This window comes from Rhinichthys klamathensis, unplaced genomic scaffold (genome assembly GCF_029890125.1).
Source record: "Rhinichthys klamathensis goyatoka isolate OS25496 unplaced genomic scaffold, OSU_Roscu_1.1 h1tg000780l_1, whole genome shotgun sequence".
Taxonomy (NCBI): domain Eukaryota; kingdom Metazoa; phylum Chordata; class Actinopteri; order Cypriniformes; family Leuciscidae; genus Rhinichthys; species Rhinichthys klamathensis.
In genome coordinates this window covers 183,439-205,565 of record NW_026607177.1, presented here as the reverse complement: position 1 = coordinate 205,565, position 22,127 = coordinate 183,439, and the positions used below count along the sequence as shown (strand labels likewise).

The window sequence follows — 22,127 nt, the reverse complement described above, 5'->3', positions numbered from 1 at the left end:
TTTATAGGTAACCAATGAAGTGATGATAGAATCGGTGTTATATGATCATATTGTCTTGATCTAGTAAGAACTCTAGCGGCTGCATTGATAAGTATTACCTCTGTCTTGTCTGGATTTAATAAAAGAAAATTACGCGTCATCCAATCTTTTATATCTTTAACACAATCTGTCAATTTGGATAATTTAGCGTATTCATCTGGCCGTGATGAAATATATATTTGAGTGTCATCGGCATAACAATGGAAACTAATTCCATGTTTCCTTAGAATATTACCAAGTGGCAGCATATATATTGAGAATAATAAAGGGCCTAACACAGATCCCTGCGGCACTCCATAGTTTGCCGAAGTTATGATCGATTTTTTTCCATTTAAGTAGACGAAATGGTAGCGGTCAGATAAGTATGACCTGAACCAGCTTAATGCTTGTCCTTGAACACCAATGTAATTTTGTAGTCGATCTAAGAGTATTGTGTGATCTATAGTATCGAACGCAGCACTAAGATCAAGTAAAACTAGTACTGAGATATAGCCTTGGTCCGAAGCTAAAAGTAAATCATTTGTGATTCTAACAAGCGCAGTTTCAGTGCTATGATGTGGCCTGAATCCAGACTGAAACTTTTCATAGATGTCACACTGTTCGCTCGTTGGCCAGAGGAGAACTGAGCGACTGAGTCTGGTTTCTCCCAAGGGTTTCTCCATTCTGTCACTGATGTAGTTTTGGTTCCTGCCACTGTCGCCATTTTCCACCTTTGTTGCCATTGGCTTGGCTTGCTTAGTTAGGGACATTAAATTTAACATTTAATTTAATATTCAACAATAATATTGATCTGCCTGCATTGACACTATTATACAAGAACTGAACTGAGCTGGACGATAACATCACGGTTTACTCCAGAGCGGCTATATATATAAATGAACTAAATTAATCATCACTGAACTTAATTAAGCTGAACTTTGATGCTATTTTCTTCTGGAAACAAACTTTTTTGCATTATTTTCCTGTTAACCCTGCACACCTGGGTGTGCTCTTTGATACCAACCTTTCTTTTGAAAGCCACGTGTCTAGTATCTGTAAAACTGCATTTTTCCATCTTAAAAATATATCTAAAATACGCCATATGCTCTCATTGGGAAATGCGGAACAATTAGTTCATGCGTTCATGACATCAAGGCTAGATTACTGTAATGCTCTACTGGGTGGTTGCCCTGCACGCTTAATAAACAAACTACAGCTGGTCCAAAACGCAGCCGCTAGAGTTCTTACCAGAACCAGGAAGTATGACCATATTAGCCCGGTTCTGTCAACACTGCATTGGCTCCCTATTAAACATTGTATACATTTTAAAATATTGTTGATTACTTACAAAGCACTAAATGGTTTAGTTCCGCAGTACTTGAGCGAGCTCTTAACGCATTATAGTCCTTCACGTCTATTGCGATCTCAAAATTCCGGCCAGTTGATAATACCTAGAATATCTAAATCGACTGCAGGCGGGAGATCCTTTTCCTATTTAGCACCAAAACTCTGGAACAGTCTTCCTACCATTGTCCGGGAAGCAGACACACTCTGTCAGTTCAAAGCTAGACTAAAAACACATCTCTTTGACCTAGCATACACATAATACATTATAGACTTCTATAATTCAATGTTAGGCTGCATAGATTAGGTCAGCCGGAACCGGGAACACTTCCCTTAAATCTTGATGTACTCGTTACATCATAAGAAGAATGGCATCTACGCTAATATTAGTGTCTTTGTTTATCCCGAGGTTTTCCCGCAGCCTGCCGGATCCAGGCCGTGTCCAGATCTGACAAAGGAGATTCGCCTGGACCCGATGACAATGCAGTGCTGAAGTATCCACTATCCTCTCCCTATGGAGGATCCCTTTCCCACTCTACAGATAAAGCGTTGTGAATTCGTTTCGCGTACCCCGAAGTGATAAAATAAAACAAAATTCTGTATCAAAATTTATAGGCAAGACAAGTAGTTTTAGGCATTGGTTGTATGGCATTACAAACCTGCGCACACATTTTCAAAAGCACATAACTATAGAATCAATTCTGAATGAGCATGTGAACGCCGTCAGCGTTAATCACAGGTTCGCGTTTAAAGTCTGATCATTTCGACGGAGGTAAATCAATCAAAGTTAACTTTAGCTGGAAGTAACATTATTCAAGAACCGCTATAAAGCCAAAACAATCTCTGTTACCTTAAATGATATGTTTATCTCTGTAAAGCTGACTTGAAACAATCTGTATCGTAAAAAGCACTGTATAAATAAATGTGACTTGACTTGACTTTAAAGGGGACATATCGTGAAAATCTAACGTTTTCTGTGTTTAACTGCTATAATCGGGTTCTTCTACCAACCCAGAAAACCTGAAAAGTGAAACCCAGTAACTGTGTTCTGGTGAGTCTTTCTCTGCGAGCATGTCTAAAAATAAGCCGATCAGATTTCGCTCCTTCTGCCGTATGAAGAGGATCTTATTATAATATTCCCGGGCCTTAATCTGCACGTTTACACACACCAGCGACATTGGGTTCGGCGAGCGCCAACAGAGACCAGTTCTAACGCACTGGAGAAGATCCAGCAAAGCCTGAAACTGTTCTGTGGTCGAGCACAGACGACACTGAACACTATTGACCAGAACATGTCAGCGCTGTCTTATAAACACCTCAGGAACTGTGGACACTTGTGGAAGAGTTCAACATGATGAGGAGATGATCAGTGTAACTCCACAACAACTACAGAAATGTCTCCGCTAACATTCAGAAACGTGTAAAAGTGAAGCTCTCCCTGAGTCTCTCCGTAAGGCTGCACTCGCTGCTGTTACTCCTGACTCTGGATCAGTGAGATCGGCCTGTGTTGTTATTGCCGGAGTCTCTGAAGCTCGTGGAAAGGATCGACCCTCTTCTGAACAGATATTTTGAGTTGAGATTTCACAGACACATTCTGGGGACACCATAGGTTTATATTACATATTGTGAAAAGGGGCATAATATGTTAGCTATGCTGTTCACCGGCAAACAGGAGCGTGTCTGTGTTCCCATCTAAACTCCTGTGTAACCCTGACGCTGACCCTAATTCTGGGAACATACAGTACATGATCCTCTGTCTTGTGTTCATTATAAATCTGGGGAACGTAGGACCCTGAGAACATTGGAGAGACTAGCATTCCCCACCAGCATCCATATTACACCTTTATAAGATTACTTCCGTCCAGTACAGTGAAGAGGCTCTCCGCTCCATTAGCATATACAGACACTCGCTAGCAGGCTAACGACGATACCAAGACGGATTCTGTTAGCGCACGCATTAGCCAGCGTATCTCACTCTCTCTGCAGCCACGGTCGCTGTCATCTCATGAAATAATGGCCATCAGGAGTTGCTCCTCAACAGGCTAAACTAGCATAATAATCCAGCAATCGCTAACAGGAACTGACATCGACTCACTAACAAGGTATATGCCAAGCAGTGAGGTATCTATCTATCTATCTATCTATCTATCTATCTATCTATCTATCTATCTATCTATCTATCTATCTATCTATCTATCTATCTATCTATCTATCTATCTATCTATCTATCATCTCCGTTCAAACTTCAAGGCTTTTTAAATGTTTTCAAATTCCTAAACGAGGCTTTTCATTAAACCAACATTCTAAGTGTATCTTGATCTTTCTAAAAACAATTTCAATTGATTTGAGTTCTACTTTCTTACATTAAATTCTGCCTCCTGTTTAAAAGGCAGTTCAGAATAGAGCTCAATGCTGCTATTGCACAGATGGATGTTGGTTTCCAGCCTGTTGTAGATGTACATCTCTTGTTCAGTGTCTCCTTCCTAGAAAACTTCCAGGAGGCCTTTCTCAGGTCATCACATTAATCTGATGCAGGGCAGTTGAGCCACAATTGGCAGCATTTGATTTATTATTTTTTTATTTTTATTTTAGAAAACATAGAAAAACCAGAATGTTACGCCCTTCGGATCCGTGGCACACTCTTCTGAGTGTGTGTCCCATCATACGCTGCTGATTCTGACAGACTCACATCGGGAGCAGCGTGAGCTCCTAGAACGAGGCCATCTGTTCTAATCACGAGGACCCTGAAGGAGGAGCTGACTGACTGAAGCCCTAATGGAGTTACAGAGAGCGTAATCCAGTCAGGCATCCGCAGGGTCACCCCCACTCTCTCTGAGGACCCCTGTTTACCTCAGTCAGAGAGCGTAATCAAGTCAGGCATCCGCAGGGTCACCCCCACTCTCTCTCAGGACCCCTGTTTACCTCAGTCAGACAGCGTAATCCAGTCAGGCATCCGCAGGGTCATCTTCACTCTCTCTCAGGACCCCTGTTTACCTCAGTCAGAGAGCGTAATTAAGTCAGGCATCCGCAGGGTCACCCCCACTCTCTCTCAGGACCCCTGTTTACCTCAGTCAGAGAGCGTAATCAAGTCAGGCATCCGCAGGGTCACCCCCACTCTCTCTCAGGACCCCTGTTTACCTCAGTCAGAGAGCGTAATCCAGTCAGGCATCTGCAGGGTCATCCTCACTCTCCTCTCTGAGGACCCCTGTTTACCTCAGTCAGAGAGCGTAATCCAGTCAGGCATCTGCAGGGTCATCCTCACTCTCCTCTCTGAGGACCCCTGTTTACCTCAGTCAGAGAGCGTAATCCAGTCAGGCATCTGCAGGGTCATCCTCACTCTCCTCTCTGAGGACCCCTGTTTACCTCAGTCAGATGTGCCACCTGTCAGCAGAGGGAGAGACCAGCAGAATAAAGGAGCGATACAAACACTGTTACGAGAGTGTATTCAGTCAGTTCTGCAAGGCAATCTTTGGGATATTATGAGTCACACTGAAGGTTATTGAGTCCTGTTTGTACAGTGTGATTATGCTGTCTGAATAGCTGTTATCGAAAGACATCTGCATATCCTCGTTAGCTGTCCTGGTTTGTCAACAGTTCATTATTTATCTGTGTATTCATCTTTTAAGGCTTTAGAAGGCTTGAAAAATGCTTAAAACATGTTATGACACACACACACACACACACACACACACACACACACACACACACACACACACACACCTGTGTGAACTCTTCATTGCAAATCATTTCTCTTTCAAGTCTGGAAATGGAATTCATTGCTTGAAAAGTCTCTGATGATAAAATCATTGATGAATGAGTGTGAAAAGGCCTATAGACAAAGCAATCGAAATGAAAAAAATATGGTATATTTTCTTTGAATACTTGTCATTTTGACTTATGCTTTCTGCTGATAGGAAGACAAGGTTATTCTCCAGGTCATTTCTAAAGCTGATCTACATTGATAAAAAGTGCTTGTCTACATGAAGACTCCATTCATGTCACTCAAGTGCTTTTAAACTACAAGTAGCTGATCTTGTCCAGGTGTGTGTTCGGCTGCTGGGAGAGGATGAACAGCTGAGACCGAAGCCTCCTGTTTCTGTCAGTCTTCAAGAGTTCCTACTGTCCTCCTCTTTCTCTACGCTTCTGTAAATCAGAATCAGAATGAGGTAATATTGTTAAGTGTCTCTCTCTCACACACACACACACACACACACACACACACACACACACACACACACACACACACACACACACACACTCACTCACTCACACACACTCTCACACACACACACACACTCACACACACAAGGAACACACACACACAAGGAACACACTCACACACACAAGGAACACACACACACAAGGAACACACACACACAAGGAACACACACACACAAGGAACACACACACACTCACACACACACACACACACACACACACACACACACACACACACACACACACACACACACAAGGAACACACACACACACACACAAGGAACACAACACATTCACACACTCACACACTCTCTCACACACACACACACACACACACACATTACTATGCACGTTTGTTTCAGCGCTGTGTCTGTGTTTTAGAATTAATGTTAATGTCACTACTCACACACACACACACACACACACACACACACACACACACGCATTAATGTTAATGTCACTCCTCACACACACACACACACACACACGCATTAATGTTAATGTCACTCCTCACACACACACACACACACACACACACACACACATTAATGTTAATGTCTCTCCTCCAGTTCAGCGGATGTTTGATTGAGACAATGAAGTCAAAACAAGTCCACCTGGAAGCGTCAGTGTCGGTTCCAGCTAATGAAAAGCAGAAATCGATAGCTGGGATTTATGGGGAGGAAATCAAATGTCTCTTTGTTGGTCTGAGAGAGGGAATGTGTGTGTGTGTGTGTGTGTGTGTGTGTGTGTGTGTGTGTGTGTGTGTGTGTGTGTGTGTGTGTGTGAGCAGGACTGTAATGGAGGCGTTCGGAGAGGACAGGGACACACCGCTGGAAATGCCTCGCTCGAGTCGTCTTCGTCCCTCGAGAGATACACACATCACCATTACTGACTCCTCAGAGAGAGAGACAGAGAGATTTTTTTTTTTAGTATGTGTGTGTGTGTGTGTGTGGGAGGTCAAGTGATCTGATGTCACTCTGTCACAAAGCACAGATGAATCACTCGTGTGTTAAATTCACCCTTTAGAAATGACCAATCAATCGTGGAAGCCGTTTAGATGTTAATGGCTCAGAATAGTTTTTGGGCAGTTGATGTGGTTCCCTGTTCTCAGCTCAACGGCTGATGAAACCCCTCACAGAGATTTTATTAGCAAATAAGCCCTTGCGTCGAGGGGCCAGATACACTTCTTCCTCCGCTGAAAAATGTCCGTGAGAAAATTGATCAAGGTGGAAATGAATCCTGTTTAACCGTGGCCATCACACTAAATAAGAGAACATAAAACACTCCATAAATCAGATCCAACAAAGATGCCTTTCCTCTTTTTACCAAAACATTTCATTAAAGACAAATAAAATATCCAGCAAGTGCAACATCTTTCATATAGAAACACATGCTTCTGCTCCGATGGAAATCAAGTAAGATCAGACATTCAGAGAGTCTGAGAGCTGGAAACTGGGAATGTAACTCAAGAAAAAGAGGGAACATGGGAAAGCCATTAGGACAGTGGGATTGAGTCCGACAGGCTCATGCTGGACTTTATCATCACTCGAGATGGGAAAAGCAAAGAGGCGTCGCCATGACAGCGAAGACTGAGACGCATCACGGGTCAAAGGTCACATCAAAGTCCAGAGGTCACATTATACATATAAAAGACAAAGAACTCAAAAATTCAGCGTGTGAAGAAAAGCCTGACTATTTTATATAATACAGTTTTTCCTGAATGCTTTAACCCTAACCGTAATTCTTATAGCACAAATTCTACAACTATTAATACATATAGCAAAACCACTCACTGAGTTTGCAAAATTAAAAGCACAAACACTGCTTTGCACTCAGTTTGCAATTTTGTAACACACACTTTGCAAAACTGTAGGTACAATCCACTGCACAGCACTCTTTTTGCAGAACTGTAAACAGAACTGTGAAGAAGTAGGAGGAAGAGGAGGAGGAAGAGGAGGCGGAGGTGAAGAAGTAGGAGGGAGAGGAGGAGGAAGAGGAGGAGGAGGTGAAGAAGTAGGAGGAAGAGGAGGAGGAAGAGGAGGCGGAGGTGAAGAAGTAGGAGGAAGAGGAGGAAGAGGAGGAGGAAGAGGAGGCAGAGGTGAAGAAGCAAGAGGAGGAAGAGGAGGAGGAAGAGGACAAGGAGGAGCAAGAGGAGGCGGAGGTGAAGAAGTAGGAGGAGGGAGAGGAGGAGGAAGAAGAGGCGGAGGTGAAGAAGTAGGAGGAAGAGGAGGAGGAAGAGGAGGCAGAGGTGAAGGAGCAAGAGGAGGAAGAAGAGGAGGAAGAGGACAAGGAGGAGCAAGAGGAGGCGGAGGTGAAGAAGTAGGAGGGAGAGGAGGAAGAGGAGGCGGAGGTGAAGAAGTAGGAGGAAGAGGAGGAGGAAGAGGAGGCGGAGGTGAAGAAGTAGGAGGGAGAGGAGGAGGAAGAGGAGGCGGAGGTGAAGAAGCAAGAGGAGGAGGAGGAGGAAGAGGAAGCGGAGGTGAAGAAGCAAGAGGAGGAAGACAAGGAGAAAGAGGACGCGGAGGTGAAGAAGCAAGAGGAAGAGGAGAAGGAAGAGGAGGCAGAGGTGAAGAAGTAGGAGGGAGAGGAGGAGGAAGAGGAGGCGGAGGTGAAGAAGCAAGAGGAGGAAGAGGAGGAGGAAGTGGAGGAGGAAGAGGAGGCGGAGGTGAAGAAGTAGGAGGGAGAGGAGGAGGAAGAGGAGGCGGAGGTGAAGAAGCAAGAGGGAGAGGAGGAGGAAGAGGAGGCGGAGGTGAAGAAGCAAGAGGAAGAGGAGGCGGAGGTGAAGAAGTAGGAGGAGGAAGAGGAGGAGGAAGAGGACGCCGAGGTGAAGAAGTAGGAGGAAGAGGAGGAGGAAGAGGAGGCGGAGGTGAAGAAGTAGGAGGAAGAGGAGGAGGAAGAGGAGGCGGAGGTGAAGAAGTAGGAGGAGGAAGAGGAGGAGGAAGAGGAGGCGGAGGTGAAGAAGTAGGAGGAGGAAGAGGAGGAGGAAGAGGAGGAGGAGGTGAAGAAGTAGGAGGAAGAGGAGGAGGAAGAGGAGGCGGAGCTGAAGAAGCAAGAGGAGGAAGAGGAGGAGGAAGAGGACGCGGAGGTGAAGAAGTAGGAGGAAGAGGAGGAGGAAGAGGAGGCGGAGGTGAAGAAGTAGGAGGAAGAGGAGGAGGAAGAGGAGGCGGAGGTGAAGAAGTAGGAGGAAGAGGAGGAAGAGGAGGTGGAGGTGAAGAAGCAAGAGGGAGAGAATGACGAGGACACGAACAAGGGGGTGAAGTTAGAGGAAGAGGAGGAGGAAGAGGAGGCGGATGTGAAGAAGTAGGAGGAAGAGGACGCGGAGGTGAAGAAGTAGGAGGAAAAGGAGGAGGAAGAGGACGCGGAGGTGAAGAAGTAGGAGGAAGAGGAGGAGGAAGAGGAGGCAGAGGTGAAGAAGTAGGAGGAAGAGGAAGAGGAGGAAGAGGAGGACTATAGGTGAAGAAGCAAGAGGGAGAGGATGACAAGGACACGGACAAGGGGGTGAAGTTAGAGGAAGAGGAGGAGGAAGAGGAGGCGGATGTGAAGAAGTAGGAGGAAGAGGACGCGGAGGTGAAGAAGTAGGAGGAAGAGGAGGAGGAAGAGGACGCGGAGGTGAAGAAGTAGGAGGAAGAGGAGGAGGAAGAGGAGGCAGAGGTGAAGAAGTAGGAGGAAGAGGAAGAGGAGGACTATAGGTGAAGAAGCAAGAGGGAGAGGATGACAAGGACACGGACAAGGGGGTGAAGTTAGAGGAAGAGGACAAGGAGGAGCTGAGGAGGAAGAGGAGGAGGAAGAGGAGGCGGAGGTGAAGAAGTAGGAGGGAGAGGAGGAGGAAGAGGAGGCGGAGGTGAAGAAGTAGGAGGAAGAGGAGGCGGAGGTGAAGAAGTAGGAGGAAGAGGAGGCGGAGGTAAAGAAGCAAGAGGGAGAGGATGACAAGGACACGGACAAGGAGGTGAAGTTAGAGGAAGAGGACAAGGAGGAGCTAAGGAGGATGAGGAGGGGGAAGAGGAAGGGTAAGAAGAGGAAGAAATAGAATTACTGATGACATCAGAGCTACAATAGTGGACCATGTAATCAACCATGGACTGACCCTGAGGGAAGCTGGCAACGGGTTCAGCTTGAGCCGCCACACTGTAGCAAGCATCAGAAGGACATTTCGAAACGAGAATCGGTTAGTACAGTCCCTTTGCACTAAGTTTTGCAGCACTGCCATACTCTAATGAGAAACACAACAATACCATACATGTAAAAATACTGAAATTGTTACTTTACAGAGTTGCTAGACGTCCAGATGCTGGGGGCAGAGGAGGAATGTTCACTGCAGAACAAGAGACCCATATGGTGATTGCAAACAATTCCATAAGGCTACGAGAAATACAGCAGCGCATAATTGAGGATGACACCACCTTCCAAAACATACACAATGTGAGCATTTCTGTATTATGTCGTGTACTTGCCCGCAACAGAATCCGAATGAAACCAATCTACAGAGTCCCTTTTGAAAGAAACAGTGAACGTGTAAAGCAACTGCGATATGACTGTGTGCAGCTCTCGTATCACTGGTACTGAATCTGGAAGTGCGTACTGTAGTGCTGTGCTGGCCCTGCTGTGCTGCGTTAGTTTTGCCTTGTCCAGACAGTGATGGAGCTAGAGGCAGATGCCACGGGTCATGAGTGGATGAGGCCGGTTTTAACCTCACTAAAACAAGGAGACGTGGCAGGAACATTATTGGACACTGTGCCATAATCAATGTCCCAGGACAACGTGGTGGTGACATAACTATGTGTGCAGCTATATGTCAAAATGGTGTTGTTCACCATCATGCAACCCTAGGCCCATATAACACTGCACACATTATTACATTCCTGGACACCTTACAGGACATGCTCGCTGTTCAGAGAGCAGAGCAGAGCAGATACATCATCATATGGGACAACGTTAGTTTCCATAGGGCTGCTTTGGTCCGCAACTGGTTTACAGATCACCCACTCGTCACTGTACTCAACCTCCCCATACTCTCCATTCTTGAATCCAATTGAAGAGTTCTTCTCTGCCTGGCGCTGGAAGGTCTATGACCGTCATCCCCACCAACGCCTAGCCCTTTTACAGGCAATGGAGGAGGCATGTGGGGATATTGACCAGGCATCATGTCAGGCCTGGGTACGCCATTCCAGAAGATATTTTCCCCGGTGCCTTGGACTAGAGGACATTGCATGTTATGTAGATGAAATTTTGTGGCCGGACCCAGAGAGACAACACGATGTAGACTGTTTTTTTTTTTTTTGTTTTTTTTTTTTGAAATTACTATTTTGTGTTTTGACTTGGAAAAAAACACCAGTACTTGAAGTTTGGATCCCTGTATGTTTACAGAACTATGACAAAAGTATGACCTCAAACTGACATAGCCTATCTTGTGCACAGAGAAAGCAAAAGCCAGATGTGTTTTTTATTCATACCATCAGTGTGTAGTTGGCGCATTGTGTGCTTATGAATGTGATGGCTTCTGTTTGATGTGAAAATACCATTTGTACGAAAGTTTGAAGAGTTAAGCAAGGTGTATTAGCATTTGCAAGAGAACTACTATGTTTTGCTGATTTGGTGAAGGGTTTTCTTATTTGTGTGTAGAGTTTTGCAAAAATAGCCAATAGTTACAAAAAATGTGCTTAAGCCATCAGAAAAAAAACTGTAATATAAAATAGGCTATAATAATAGTAAAGAATGGAGCTGATCGTCTCCTGGGGTTCATATGGACCTTCACTTGTTGTGTCAACTCACAGCGTTTGTCCATACTGTGTTTCTGAAGAGTTTCTTTTCTCTCTCCTCTGGTGATCCTAAAGGACAGAGAAAGGTCAAACTGAAAGAGATCATCACCTCACACTGGACTGAGAGGACAGGAGGACATGCGTGGGAAAGCTGTAACACCTGAACCCCTGAACACCACAAGACAAGATCGTTTACTGCCGACGAGGACAGAGACCAAACGAGCCTTCAGCTGGAATCACAAGATGAGGAGATACAGGAGCGATCAACGGTCTCGACTCACCAGCCCATTCTTTACTGTTATTATCACATCTGGAGAACACAAATAATCCAGTCTTTGGCAAGTGATCAAACAGTGTGTGATGTGATCCCAGCCTCTCGACAGTCTAGATTCTGGACATTCATCAGCCAGCGTCAGCGTCCTGGGATGCTTTAAACTCAAGTGTGATTATTAGTTTCAAGTCACCTTTATTTATACAGCGCTTTCTGCAATAGAGATTGTTTCAACGCAGCTTTACAGAGATACCAGGAAAATAATGCAACAAAGTTAGCTCAAGTAAGTTCAGTGATGGTTCATTTTTGTTGTAAAAAAAGTTATTAATTTAGTTCATTTATATATATATATAGCCGCTCTGGAGAAAACAGTGATGTCATCGTCTAGCTCAGTTCAGTTCTCATGTAATGGTACGACAGAGGTGTGCGATACACACGGTTATCACTCATTACCCAGCATGCACTCTGAGGCCTGACGAGAGCCAGACAGACCAGCAAGCCTCCAAACCCCTGGACTCATTCTGTAATGTCAGGCCGTGCCAATCACTTCACCCAAACCTTCACTCTTCTGCTTTGCTCCATACGCTCCATCACTCGAGGTGCTTCGGGAGCGGAGAGGAGGATCAGTCCGACACGCGTGACTGCGATTCGTGGGAAACTCAAACACGTATTACAGACCCTCATACTGCACTTTCACAGCATAAATCAGGGGAAGCTTCATCTGGAGGAAAAACAGCTTTCTCCGTCACACAGTTCATGCAGTCAGTCGCATTTACGGCACAGGAAAACCAGTAAATGGTTGGACTGAGCAGAACTTTATAGCAGCATATAGTTGTAATGTACATATACCACATTCACCATGTAATGACATCTAATGGCACTGGCCATTTTCTGAAAAGTATGAGCTGTCTGGTCTGAAATATTCTTAGATCAGGGAATCTCGAGGCCTGTGCCTCCATTACTGTCTGCTAGCTTGAGTCATATGCATACATGGGGGTTAGCAAAGCGCTGACATTAGCATGACGTTAATGGGGCTGTCAGTAGGTGTTCTCGTCTCAGAGTGGCCTGTTTCTGTTCATATCAGTCTGACATAGTAATTGCCTTCGGCTGACACAAATGTCCAGATCGAAGTGCAATCTAAACTGCAGCACATTTTTGGCGATTGGTTGGTGTTTATGAATCGTTTACCAGGGCTGAGAGATTTTAGTGAGGAGTAGGTCATTATTTCACACAGTCATTGATATGCAGAACATTTTTTTGAAAGTCAAAGATAATGATGGTGCTTTGTTTTGTCTTTCTGTTCCCTTCTATCATTCATACAGTTATCTGTGTATTGATTAACCTAAACATTAGGGGTGTAACAAAATTCACAAAATTCACGGTTCGGTTCGATACGATACACTTGTGTCACGACGGTTCGGTACGTTTTCGATACAGCAAAAACAAAGAAATGCCAGAGAAATTTCCTTGATTTCATTTTTTTAATTATATTTTTATTAAAACTAACATCATAAAGCATGATATTTTTTTACTTTGAGCAATGATGGAGCTATACTTGACTTTTCTTAGGAGCATATAAAACAAAACAGCTCCTTGGACAAAATGAAATGTAATATTGTAGTAGTTATAAACAGGTTTATTTTAGTTCAGATTAACATTTGAGGGCAGCAATTGTATTCATAATCTCAAAATATAACCGACATAATGTTACTTGAAAGCATTATAGCCTAGGCTACTATTCCTGCCAAACTCCCATGGTTACAGTTAGTGTTACCACAGTTAGTAGTGTTACTACAGTTAGTAGTGTTACTACAGTAAACCCATGGTGAATGTTGCTGATCTGTGGACACTGGATAGTTCATTCATGGCACAATGTTTCTCCTGGTTTCCACGTCAGCGCTGTTTGATCCGTTAATGCCTGATCGGTGTTCCATGTTGGGTCCCCCGAGGCATGCTCATTAAGTGAGTCCTTTTAGAAACCACGAACAGCAACGCAACGAAGTAAGCGAGAAAATCATACAGAGGAAGAAGGAGAGTGACTGGCAGAAAAGAGAGTGGAAACCCGCTGCAGGATTCACGTGATTCACCGAGGAAAAGTTAAGTGTACCCCTTCATGATTCACCTCTTGGAGAAAAACACATGTGAAGATTGCCATCACCAGTGTACGACTAACCTGTGTTTGTGGGCAGAGTGTGTTATCCTGTTGACAGTAGGGATGCACCGAATCCAGATTTGTGGGGTTCGGCCGAATACCGAATCCACTGGTTAAGATTCTGCCGAATCCGAATACCGAATCCTACTCTCATCCTCAGTCCATTAACACAGTAAACACATTAATGAAGTAAACAAAGTGGATTTTTCATTTTATTTTATTACTGTAAATAATAAACACTACTTTTACTTTTATAACTGTAAAAAAAAAAAAAAAAAAAAAAAAAAGAATAAGCAACATTATGCATTTTAACAGCGGCGATGTTGTGTAGCCTATTTAGAGTCCTTGACTCCTTGCCTCCATGAGACAAATCGGCATTGCAAATTGAACATGTAGCTCGACTTGAATTGCCTTCTTTCACTGAAAGTACTGCCAAACAACACTTTTTCTGCTCATGAGTTCCATTTTCACTTTCTCACAGCCTACTGCATTCGAACGGTCCACCTACTGTAGCGAGTGGAAATAAGGTGTGTCCCCTTTAAGAACTGCGCGCCGTATGTGTCGTGCGCCTCGAACACATGCCCATGTATGCGGGTTATTTCTGTTTGATGCTCATTTTTACCTTATTTTGTTAAGTAACGCTGTGGACGGTAGAACGTGTGACAGACAGTTACACAAGTTCGATTGTGGAATAAAGTGCGAGTTGTGAGATGCCAATCGCCTCCCGAGTCTGTCTGGCCTCTGCAATAACTACTACAGGCTTGTTCGACTTGAACCGGCGCTGCACAGACAGATCAGTTTATGACATCAAAGTCCCGCGAGAGCAATTCAAAAGCATAAGGAGCCGTCTGCTCTCTATTCGTTCACGCGGTACTTTGATGTCATTCACTGATCGGTGACTTCGACGTAGCGCGCGTAGTGCAAGCCTAGGGTTCGGTTCGGTGGAAAAAAATTCTGAGGTTCGGCAGAAACCGAACCCCGTTAAAAAGCCCAATATTCGGCCGAATCCGAATCCTGGATTCGGTGCATCCCTAGTTGACAGTAACAGTTTCGGCTGGGAAGATCGCTGAATCCATGTTTATCTTCTGAGTCCAATATTCTGTGGTTCATACATCCTATGAAGAAAAGAGAAACGAGTTGATTAATCGCTGTGAAGATAGAGTGAGTTTGCAGTGTCTAAAAGAGTGAATTAAACACGTGTGGAGATTTACAAGAGTGATTTATGCACGAGTGTGGTGAGATCAAACAACTGTCTTCTCTGAGTTTCTGATGGATGAAATTGACCCATAACTTTGGAGATTCTTTCGAATTGATCTGTCCCCTCAGCTGTGTCCAGGTCCCTGAGATCGTGTGCAGGGGAGAAAAGCTCAACACACCTTTAAAGCCACTGTCTCTCCCACGAGCTGATTCAACGAGTCTGACGACGAGAAAAGCCACTGTCTGTTCCACGAGCTGATTCAACGAGTCTGACGACGAGAAAAGCCACTGTCTGTCCCACGAGCCGATTCAACGAGTCTGACGACGAGAAAAGCCACTGTCTGTCCCACGAGCTGATTCAACGAGTCTGACGACGAGAAAAGCCACTGTCTGTTCCACGAGCTGATTCAACGAGTCTGACGACGAGAAAAGCCACTGTCTGTCCCACGAGCTGATTCAACGAGTCTGACGACGAGAAAAGCCACTGTCTGTCCCACGAGCCGATTCAACGAGTCTGACGACGAGAAAAGCCACTGTCTGTCCCACGAGCCGATTCAACGAGTCTGACGACGAGAAAAGCCACTGTCTGTTCCACGAGCCGATTCAACGAGTCTGACGACGAGAAAAGCCACTGTCTGTTCCACGAGCCGATTCAACGAGTCTGACGACGAGAAAAGCCACTGTCTGTCCCACGAGCTGATTCAACGAGTCTGACGACGAGAAAAGCCACTGTCTGTCCCACGAGCGGATTCAACGAGTCTGACGACGAGAAAAGCCACTGTCTGTCCCACGAGCTGACTCAACGAGTCTGACGACGAGAAAAGCCACTGTCTGTTCCACGAGCTGATTCAACGAGTCTGACGACGAGAAAAGCCACTGTCTGTTCCACGAGCCGATTCAACGAGTCTGACGACGAGAAAAGCCACTGTCTGTCCCACGAGCTGATTCAACGAGTCTGACGACGAGAAAAGCCACTGTCTCTCCCACGAGCCGATTCAACGAGTCTGACGACGAGAAAAGCCACTGTCTGTCCCACGAGCCGATTCAACGAGTCTGACGACGAGAAAAGCCACTGTCTCTCCCACGAGCCGATTCAACGAGTCTGACGACGAGAAAAGCCACTGTCTGTCCCACGAGCTGATTCAACGAGTCTGACGACGAGAAAAGCCACTGTCTCTCCCACGAGCCGATTCAACGAGTCTGATGACGAGAAAAGCCACTGTCTCTCCCACGAGCCGATTCAACGAGTCTGACGACGAGAAAAGCCACTGTCTGTTCCACGAGCTGATTCAACAAGTCTGACGACGAGAAAAGCCACTGTCTGTTCCACGAGCCGATTCAACGAGTCTGACGACGAGAAAAGCCACTGTCTGTCCCACGAGCCGATTCAACGAGTCTGATGACGAGAAAAGCCACTGTCTGTCCCACGAGCCGATTCAACGAGTCTGACGACGAGAAAAGCCACTGTCTGTCCCACGAGCCGATTCAACGAGTCTGACGACGAGAAAAGCCACTGTCTGTCCCACGAGCCGATTCAACGAGTCTGACGACGAGAAAAGCCACTGTCTGTCCCACGAGCCGATTCAACGGGTCTGACGACGAGAAAAGCCACTGTCTGTCCCACGAGCCGATTCAACGAGTCTGACGACGAGAAAAGCCACTGTCTGTCCCACGAGCTGATTCAACGAGTCTGACGACGAGAAAAGCCACTGCCTGTCCCACGAGCTGATTCAACGAGTCTGACGACGAGAAAAGCCACTGCCTGTCCCACGAGCTGATTCAACGAGTCTGACGACGAGAAAAGCCACTGTCTGTCCCACGAGCCGATTCAACGAGTCTGACGACGAGAAAAGCCACTGTCTGTCCCACGAGCCGATTCAACGAGTCTGACGACGAGAAAAGCCACTGTCTGTCCCACGAGCCGATTCAACGAGTCTGACGACGAGAAAAGCCACTGTCTGTTCCACGAGCCGATTCAACGAGTCTGACGACGAGAAAAGCCACTGTCTGTTCCACGAGCCGATTCAACGAGTCTGACGACGAGAAAAGCCACTGTCTGTCCCACGAGCCGATTCAACGAGTCTGACGACGAGAAAAGCCACTGTCTGTCCCACGAGCCGATTCAACGAGTCTGACGACGTGAAAAGCCACTGTCTGTCCCACGAGCCGATTCAACGAGTCTGACGACGAGAAAAGCCACTGTCTGTCCCACGAGCCGATTCAACGAGTCTGACGACGAGAAAAGCCACTGTCTGTCCCACGAGCCGATTCAACGAGTCTGACGACGAGAAAAGCCACTGTCTCTCCCACGAGCTGACTCAACGAGTCTGACGACGAGAAAAGCCACTGTCTGTCCCACGAGCTGATTCAACGAGTCTGACGACGAAAAAAGCCACTGCCTGTTCCTGCTTTTATTCTTTTATAAATTTAATAAATACTTACCTTTTTAACTTACCTTGGTTGTCTGCCTCTGGTGTCTGCTCCTCCGGAGTGTGGTAAATAACCCTTGGCCTTAACATCGGTGACTCGACAGATCAGATTAAATTCTTGATGCCCCACTGGTTAGGCTTTCCCGAACAAAGATTACAGAGTGATGGTAGTGATTCGGTCTCCCACACTCGTGCATGTGTCAATACTATAACTCTTCACACGTGCTCACTTCACACTTTCAGACACTGCAATGCCACACCACCTCACGTGAACAGCAGGCCTTCACTCCATCTTTGCAGGGTCAGACGATCCACAGATAGCTTTTCACACGGGGGTATCAGGTTTCAAGAGCGATCCTATAAAGCCCAGTTCCTTCCTTGTCTCTGAGACTCACAGCGAGAGAAACAATACACACTGCCAGCCAGCGCAAGTCAATATTCAGAATGTTCTTGGTAAGTCTTCATGACATCACTCTTTCATAAGTTAATGAAAAGTGCACTTAACTTCTCTCCTTGATAACAGCGTGGATCTTCAGCACTGTCCTCAATCATTGTTCTCCCAGTTCCATTTGCCAGTCACTCACCGGTCCCCAATGTGCAAACATCCTCACACTTGCATTCGCTGCTGCCGCCACTTCCTGCTGACCACTAACAAGAGAGCCAAGGGGAACCCAACATGAAACACAAGCACCAAGAACCCACACGCCCTATGTCTTCAAACTTCCTTATATATGCCTCTTCCCGCATGTGCTCACTGATAACGGCCTGATTGGTGTCCACAGCTGGCGCTCGTCAATCCCGGCGGCCATGACATGTCACCGGAACCGGCCCGGTGTTACACCAGAAGTCGCTCCCCCGTGCAACAAATCCTGGTTTTAAGGTTCCTATTTGTTTCACCCGGTGACACATGTCTGTATTAAAGAAAAAAGGATTGATAAACACGTATTTGGAATGTAATTAAATAGCAAGTACTTTGGGTGTCTTGTTAATTATATTTATTTTCATATAAAAGCAACAGAACTTAAATTACATCCAGTTTATTAGCAACACCGTGCACGAGCATGAATCCCGTGAATCCCGCGATTTGATCTCGTAGGTGTCTGATCCACTGCGAGAAGAGAGATCTGTCCGGCTTGCCTGCGCTTCCTTCACTCCTCCCCTCACCACAGCCGCCTACTCTCGACTACATGTCAGGCGACGCAAGCGCATCTCAAACAAGCCTATTTTCACAGCGAGACGAGATCTCACAGTCTGTTGCGAGAAGCCTTGCAGAACACCTTGCCTTCTCTCCTTTAGTGACGGCAGATGAGGATGGACAACTGAAAAATGAGATGCACCTCCTGATAATGCTGACATCGATTATACGTCATCGAGTTGTAGTCGACAGCATAATCACCTTTGATGCTTTATCCTGCTCTCTGATTACTGCTTAATCAGGTAATCATTCATATTCCTCAATGACTGTTATATTTGACTTATGTAACTGATTTCCATTCAGTTTAGCACGGAAACAATCACAAAAAACATCTTGTGTTTATGAGAAACTGAATGACATGGCTATTTTGTGATATTTAAAGAGAGCTTTAAAGAAATCATAAGCTTTTTTATTCTACAAGATAAACTCATCACTTGAATGCTTTGTAGTTTAACGCCTGCGAAGAGACGACTCAACGCCGGCGATATGTTATCCCCTAAATATTACATGATTAACTAAATGTATTTTTTCCAGGTACTTTCTGATATGCACTTACTGTAAAGCTATGATTGTTAGCCAGAGGAGAACTGGCCCCTGACTAGCCTGGGTTCTCCCAAGGTTTTTTTCTCCATCCAATCTGATGGAGTTTTGGTTCCTTGCCACTGTCGCCTTGCTTTTGGCTTGCTTAGTTGGGGATATTTAATATTCAACAATATTATTGAACTGTGTTGTACTACTTTCATGTTATCACTGTGAAGCTGCTTTGATGCAATCTGTATTGTGAAAAGCGCTATATAAATAAATGTGACTTGACTTGACTTGACTTAATGTGAAATGAACTGAGATGGCCGTAGTTCAGAGGTGTTTATTCCTCTTCATGAAGAGTTTAGCTACACACCGACTGGAGGCTTTCTAAGATCAGATGCTTCAGGTGTGTTTAATTCGGGCTGGGATAAACTCCACATCCCAGCCATAGTGCTTTCATTTCATATTGAGTTAATAGATTTTTAGAAAAATAGATTAAATCAACAGATTTTAATGATACTATAATCATAGTTAGAATGTTTTGTGTTGAACGATTTTAAAGAAAGTGAATCATACTGTGTTTAGCATATTAACATGCTTGGATGTGACTGTATGACAACTGAATTGACTTGATCTTAAGTAACATCATTCTTTCTTTTTTCCAGATTTCAGGGAAGCCAAAGGAAAAGATGCAATCGTCTGATGTAAAACCTGAACCGTTGGACCACCATAATGACATCAGACTTCTGAAACTAATTTTATTTTTAAAGATTGTAATGCTTTTGTCCCACTTTTTTTAAAAAGAATGATCTTCTATATTTTTTCGTCATTAATTGTGTTAAACTGTTAAATAGAAGAAAAAAAAAAATACTCAACTGCTGGAAAGGTGTCATTTATAATTTAAAAGATTTTCCCTAAACTTTGAAATGGTCAGGAATTTGTTGACATAACACTGAAGTGTAGCTGGTTAGTCTAAGTGTTTAGTCAAGTTAATAAAGTCTTGTTTGACTAACAGGTTAGTTGATTGTGGTATTACTTCTGCTACATCAAATTAATTCTATTAACTGATCCAAAGATTTATAATGAATTATAACAAGTTAAAATTATTTATTCATATTTCCCTTGAGTTAATTTGCATCAGTTGTATGTTCAGTGTTTCAACAAAAGTTATTTAGAATCAATATCACATTGTAACATTTTTCAAACAATTGATTCACCAGCAGTGATGTTATAATCCATCATAGTGTAACATTGATTAAGCACTATCACCATTGATTAGTTTTGTTAAAGCTGCAGTCCGCAGTTTTTCCTCTTTGTCGCCATCTCTGTTTCTCGAAATCTGCAAGTGCAGTTATTCTCGGAATTATCAGCTTTACGTGAGTTGTACTTCGACACCCTCGACACGGCACAGCGCGGATGAACACAATGTTTGAGGAGAGTGTGTGTGTCAGTCGCCGCGCCGGTGTGGATACCGGCATTCACAATCACAGATTATTCTTTTTGGAAGTATGACCAACATAATAATTTTCACCGGAAAATGTCATCTGAACAAGTAAGAAACATCCACTTTTGTTCTGGTTCTGACATTGCAGTAAATCGCGCTGATTAAATCTAACAATCGCTTATCATATCACGTCAAACCGTGCAAATTATACTTTGTTCTCAAATTGTTAACCCACTGGGGTCGGCGGTATCGCCGGCGATACCAGCTCACTTTTTTTCTTATCAGTGCAAAAGAGACTCAAAATACTCTGCTGATTTTGAAATAAGGCCACACAACACATACTAAATATCTGTCCACAAGACTTTTGGATGTTGTCGCCTAGAGTTTTTGCTTCAAAATGATTTGAAAATCATCCTGCCTAATCATTCACATAAAATTACTTCATTTAAAAGAAGAGAATTTCAGCTTCATAAAGAGAAATCTTTTGTGTCTCTGTGACAAGTATTTACTTAGTTACAGTTCATTTTCGGACGCGTTTCAGAATGAACTTCACTGACAGAGAGAACGCAAAATTCGCATCATGTTTATTTTTCTTTATTTGACGAAAAGCACAACACTTTGTTTTTATTGTGATTATCCACAAAAAAATAGACACTCAGCAGGATCTAATGATGTACAACACTTATATTTAAGATCAAAATCAACAGAGTAATTTGAGTCTCTTTTGCACTGATAAGGAAAAAAGTGAGTTCGTCGCGCCGGCGCGATAGCCGACCCCAGAGGGTTAAGCATTGATTCAACATCAGTGATGTATAATCAATCAAAGTGTAATGTGGATGCAATGACATTACCATTGATTTTTTGTTCAAATTTCACCATTGTTTCAACATTAATTACAGGTGCAAAAGTGATATTGAACCAACATCACTTTGTAACGTTAATTCAATGCAATTAGCATTGAAGAATCAACATTGACTCAACATTGTTTCAATGATTGTGTGTGTGTGTGTGTGTGTTTTTAGTCCTGGCTGTGTGGAAATGAAAGCTAAGGCTCACTGGTTTTCTCCCCCCTCCCCTCGCCCTCTCCCTCTCTCTCTCTCTCTCTCTCTGAGTGTGTGTTGGGAGAGAGCATGGTTTGTTCTGCTGAGAGCGTGTTAAAGTTTTTTGAAAAGTTTTCTGATTCTCGTTTTCTTAAACTCTTGTTTCTCTGTGGATGTTTTGTGGTGTTGTTTAGAGAAACAGTGTTCGGTGGAGGGTTATTTTTGTGGCCGGTCAGTAGGGCTGCAGGTGAACAGTTTAGCTCACACAAACTGACGCTCCGACATGCTGTTAAACTCTCTCCTTCTGATGGTGTTCGGTTGAAGAGTGAAGTCTAGCAGTCGGGGAGATTCTTGGATATGAAAGTGTTAAATCTGCTTGAAGAATGAATAGTGCTATTGTGATTTTCTAGAGAACATAGACAAAATAAATCAGCTACTTGAGAGCGGATGTGTGATTCAAGGTTCCTACACACCAGTTTTGTCCCTAGTAAGTCCTGCTAAAAAGGAAAATCATTTCGAATGTACCCCCATTTCTGAAAAA

The 22,127-nt window shown here is 44.3% G+C and overlaps 1 long non-coding RNA gene across 1 annotated transcript in view; it reads left to right on the top strand.

The window, feature by feature from the left end:
* LOC130077778 (uncharacterized) overlaps positions 1-19,395 on the top strand; it is a 58,090-nt gene extending 38,695 nt beyond the window's left edge. Inside the window, exon 2 of the long non-coding RNA XR_008805829.1 lies at positions 19,196-19,395. This is a non-coding gene — a long non-coding RNA (uncharacterized LOC130077778). The remainder of the gene's footprint in view (positions 1-19,195) is intronic.
* The last annotated feature ends 2,732 nt before the right edge of the window (positions 19,396-22,127 follow it).